Source organism: Diabrotica undecimpunctata, chromosome 2, assembly GCF_040954645.1.
Source record: "Diabrotica undecimpunctata isolate CICGRU chromosome 2, icDiaUnde3, whole genome shotgun sequence".
Classification (NCBI taxonomy): Eukaryota; Metazoa; Arthropoda; class Insecta; order Coleoptera; family Chrysomelidae; genus Diabrotica; species Diabrotica undecimpunctata.
This window is the reverse complement of record NC_092804.1, coordinates 141,146,343-141,152,342: the sequence shown is the minus strand read 5'-3', so window position 1 is coordinate 141,152,342 and position 6,000 is coordinate 141,146,343.

Genomic DNA, 6,000 nt, shown 5'->3' with positions numbered 1-6,000 from the left:
AAGCCGATCTCCGGAAAATGAACATTCCATTTGACCCTAGGTTGATGGAAGACAGAATGGGGTTAATTTTAAGCCTCATATGCTAAAAGGTTCTCCGGTTGGAACTATAGGAGGTGCAAATCCGTCCGGCTGGTCAAAAGAAATATTGTTTTTGGAATACCTACAACACTTTAAAAATTATGTGAAACCGACAGTTGAAAATCCAGTTATATTACTTTTGGATAATCACGATAGCCACGTGAAAGTAATTGTCATTAATTTCTGTAAGAAGAATGGCATTCTGCCGATAACGTTTCATACCCACACCAGCCACAAAATGCAACCGCTCGATCGAACAGTTTTTGGACCGATGAAAACCTACTATAATACCGCCTGTAACGAGTGGATGATTATGCACCCTGGACAACCTATTACGATTTACGATATAGCTGAACTTGAAGGTAAGGAATTTCCAAAAGCATTTACTACATCTAATATCCAGAAGGGATTTGAGGTGAGCTGTCTGTATCCCGTTAATGAAAATATTTTTGAAGATAATGAGTTTCTCTCTTCGTATGTCACTGATCGTCCTTTAAACCAGCTTACTGACAGTCGCGAGCAAGTCAATGTTGAACAGGATGGGGAAGAAACTAAAACTACAGTTAATGAAATGGAAGTCTCTACTCCTTCTACCTCAAATATTCGTCAAGCAGGAACTTCAGGAAGTTCTATTACACCTGAAATGTTGCGACCCTATCCAAAGACACCTGTTCGCAAAAAGAAGTTAGGAAGAGCAAGAGGAAAGTCACGAATACTTACCGACATTCCAGAGAAAGATGAAATAGCTGCGCTCAAAAAAGGAAAAACTCAAGAGAAGGTATCATTTGAGAAAGTGCAGGCAGTTACAAAGCAAATAGCGACAGAAGATATACAAAATGTACCAAAGAAAGTTGCTAAGTATGATAGTGAATCAAGTTCAAGTGATAGAGGTCTGTGGCGCACCCAGGGGGGGGGTTGGGGGTTGAAATCCCCCCCAGGGCATATAAAGTACAACAATATATAAAGAATAGTAGGAAAATGTAACTTGTCTTTCACACATAATACAAAAAATCCAACACGCTGATTGAATAATTAAATTACCACTTTAAATATGAGAACACAATAATTATTGTATATTTGTATAAATACACAATAATTAATACACAATAATTAATAATATTTTTCATTATATTTAGATATCGATACCTAATATTAGGCTTATAAAAAATTAGACAGAACGAGTCTGCTGCGAGTAGCATGCACCTACAGGACTATATCTGCAGCTGCCTTGTGGACTATCACGGGTTGTGTTCATCTGCATGTGTTAGCAGTAGCAAAAAAACATCTCTACGGGAGAAGAAAGTATTTGACAACAGCTATAAAAAAAGAAAAAAGGGAAAGATCAATGGAAAGATGGCAAGAAGAGTGGAATAATAAAGAAGATGTTGCTCAGTGAACAAAGATGCCGATCCCGAGCCTAAGGGACTGGGTAGATTGTTTTAGGGCGTATTTTCATAGGTTCAGAAAGACAGATACAGATAAAGGCCTGTACTGCGAATATTCCGACATTGTTACTCACACAATGCTGGAGTGTAATAGATGTACAGTGGAGAGAACAGAATGTATAAAGAAATAGGTATAAATCCTGTGACTGTAAGAGAGATGATCGTGAAGATGACGGGAAATTCGGAAGGATGGAATAGTGTTCACAATTACATCCAAGCAGCCATTAAAAATAAAGAAGAAGAAGAGAAACACCAACCGAGCTAACGACAGAGATCGGATCTAATTACTATTTTAATGGAAATAAGTCGCAATTGAAAGTTAAAATAACTTTATTGACGTTTGAATTTTTGATCTTTGATCTTGCACTGATAACTTGTTTATACTCCAACAATTAATAGAAAAAAGAAGAGCGGTCGGTACCGAAGTACATCTAGCCTTCATCGATCTAAAAAAGGCTTATGATACAGTTCCAAGACTTAAATTGTGGCAAGCTTAACAACAACTCGACATTAGTCCATACCTTTTAAGAATAATCACAGAAGTATACAGGGATAACACTACTTACCTAAAAATCGGATATATCAGAGCCAATAAAAGTAACTAAAGGACTAAAACAAGGATGCAGTATGTCACCCTTACTGTTTAATTTATATATTGAGGCAGCCCTCCAAAATTGGAAAAACCCCTAGGGAATCGGAATCCCCATAGGAAATGACGTACTGTTCTCCCTGAACTTTGCGGATAACCAAGTCATGCTAGCTCAAGATTCTTATGATCTAGAATTTATGATAAAGCGTCTATAGAGAGAATATTGAAAATGGGGGTTACAAGTCAGCATGAAGAAAACAAAATATTTACTTAGTTATCAATTCAGATGCAAGGTTTGAAGTGTTGATAGACGAGGACGTGGAGAGCAAACGAGTGGAAAAATTTAAATATTTAGGTCCACTCATTTCTAAGAACGGCTTAAGAGAAACCGAAATTAAACACGAATTAATCAGGGACGTAAAATTGTAGGATGTCTGAACTCCTTATGGTGGGATCACAACATTTCCAAAAGGAACAAAAAAAGAATAGGGCAAACCAAGGTTGAATCAGTTCTTTGTTATGGCTCTGAAGTATGGACAATTAATGCAGACCTGAAGAGAAGATCGTTGTCAGTTGAAATAAATTATTTGAGAAGAAGTGCTAGATCATCAAGGCAGGAAAAAAAGACCAACGAATCTATAAGAAATTACATGAATGCTACAGAAACGGTCATTGACAGAATAGAAAGAAGAGGTTCAAAATAGTTTGGACATCTATTGAGAATGCCTGACGAACGTTGGCCCCAAAAACTTCACTAATGGAAGCCCCCTGGAAAAAGAAAGAGGTATACCTCGACGCTCATGGAATGAAGGAATTAGAAGAGCGATGGAATCGAGAGGTTTGTAGGACGAGCATGCCTTGGACTGTGAGGATTGGCGGAGGAGAACGGGAATACGGTGATAGCCGTCTCCAAAATGTATTGCATTTACAAGTTGGATTAATGTCAAACGTCAATAACCTTATTTTAACCTTCAATTGTGGCTTATTCCCATTAAAATAGTAATTACTTTAAAATGTCACAAGAAAATAGCTTTTTCAAACCCCCCCCCCTTCGACAAATTCTGGGTGCGCCACTGATGGAGGTACATTTGAGGACTTGGTAACTAGAGAAGAAGAATTATTAAATGAACAAAAAATATATGACTTACCTGAAAATTGCGAGATTAAAAAAGGGGACTTTGTTTTAGTGAAAGTGACAGGGAAGAAATATTTTGTTTATTTTGTTGCCGAAATACTGAACAGTGGAATTAATAATGAACTTAGATATTTACGTAGAATTCTAGATCCCAATAAGTTTATAATCGACTTAACCGAGACTTATGATTTTTTGCGCAATGATATTGTACCTAAAAACTTCCACAGCCGAACACAATAAGCGGAACTGCATGTCACGATGCGCACCTGCAGTTTATTGTTAAATTTAGCGGATATAATGTAAAATAAGTTTTTATTTACCAAATTAATCATTAGTTAATCATAATGTTCTGATTGTTTTGAGATTTTCAATAAAAAATTTCAAGATTTGTTCCAATATTCTTATTTTTTTTTATAACTGACCCAAGGTACAATATATGCTGGTCCAAGGTACATTACCAGTTTGTACCTTGGGTCAACATGCAAGGGCCTGCTAAAATATATTTTTTAACTAACTACTAAGCTTAAAATGTGCCAAAAAAAAAGAAAGCATGTAGCCAAAGTAACTAATGCATTGGATAAACTTTGCAAATATATAATTCTAGGATTTAGAAAAAATAAAAACTAAAAATTGATCCAAGGTACAACACTCTCCCCTAATATCTAAACGTTTTTTGTGGAAGGAGGGGGGAACTTAAACGAGTGAACACTGGACTTCCCACGAAAGAAAATCCTAGCTACGTCACTGACGATTCTCCATGTTATTTACATAAGGACACGAAAATAATTTATTTTAGATAAACAAAAAAATGTCAGTTTAGAGTAATCCCAAAGCAAAAAACATTTTTCTATAAATAATGTATAAAGGTGTCATGAAAAGATGATAAACAAAAAACAAATTTTAGATATTCAAAAACCACAGTTAAGCTAATGCGATTAATAAACATATACATAATACACAATGTTCTTCATACTTGTCAAAAATAAGTATTTTTAGTACCTACCACGGCTTTATGTTTATATTGCCAATTATAGTAACTTATATTTTGGTACGTACGCATGATTTCTAAATTTAGGAACAATCATATTGATGGTTACTGTTAACATGTCCCCTATTATTTATTTGTTATTCTTGTTATCATCTCTTAATTTACGTCAATGACTAATCAGAAATCTTGTGATGTAAGTCAGCATAGGTATAAATACTAGAGCCAAGAATTTAACACCAAATTGTGTTTGATACGATATTAATCCTATCCTATAAACGTAAAAAGTCGCGAATTTTTCAAGATGTGTAAGTTTTTAGTGGTAGCTGTTTGTTTTATGGTAGCTGAAACAAAAACAGTCAGAAGATTAAGTGAGGTTTTAGACGAAGATCTTCAAAGTGTGCAACGTATTAAAGAAAGATCTTTGGATAATTCCAAACGTTATTTAGAACCAGATGTAAGTAAAAATAGTGCTGATCATAATATCGCTGAGAGATCCCTAGATGATATATCAATTGATCGGGTTGCGCCGTATCCGCTGTTTGAAAGAATTTCAAAAAGAGCAGCTTTAGAATCAGATACAATATATAACATATCTCCACATGAACGCTTTAGACGAAGTCCTATTGTTCGACTAAGGACCCTTATATTACCAGCAGATGAAAGATTATCTAAGAGATCTACTCCATTAAGCTATGAAGAATCAGAAGAATCCGGAAAAATAGTTGCAAGCCACAACCTTCTTTTGAGACGGAAAAGAAGTATTCCAAAGCAAAGGATATACCGCAGATTTGTACAAGATCGTTATACGGGTGGAATTGTTTTTGATTCATGGATGGGTAGATTGTAAAATTGTAGTATTTGTTTTATATGATGAGTTATGTGATATTTATTTGACTGAAAACCGTAACCTAGTGTAAAGAGTTACAAACTATATTTCAATTTTATATCATTGAAATAAAAACAACAAATTATGATGTGAAATTAGAACCAAAGACTGTTAAAATATGCCTACTAGAAGTTTGCTTATTAAAATGTATTTAACCATTCATTATAGCATTCACATAAACTTATACCCATAGACATATATGTCAATGTATATACCATTCATTAATAACCTATTGTATTTTATACTTTTTGTTTTATTTATTATATTTGTATGAATTTTTATACCTAATAAATATTTCTAATTGAAAAAAAATCATTTAAGAATTAGCATTCCAAACATAATCTTTTATTGTATAACATTAAGTTATTATCTGTCAACATATTATTGATTTGGGCAACATTTGGAAAAGTTCTCTTATATACCAAAGAGCGAAACTATTCTCCAGGGATGGGAAAAACCATACCTATAATGGACTTTTTTTTATTTAGAAACACACAATCCACATCAACTTCGCAGGGTTATTAGTGGAGTAACATACACAAGGATTCGATTTATTTACATTAAATAGATGTATATAAAAATAAATCTTTTAAATAATTTAATACATGTTCGGTGTTTATAGTTAAGGCGGTTTTGATGTCATCTGAGATTCCATTTTTTCTTCGTAGTACTGGCAATCAATCAGAATCTGCTTAACCGTCAATGAGAGAGAACAGTTGTTGCAGGTTGGCGAAGATTTTTTTTTATTAAGAATTTATGGATTAGCGGGGTACCTATGTCCAATTCTTAGTCGGTTAATTATTAGTTACTCGCTTCTATTTAATGGATTACTCAAGATGGTCTTGACAATAGTAGATATTTAATTCAGTTTGGTTCCTG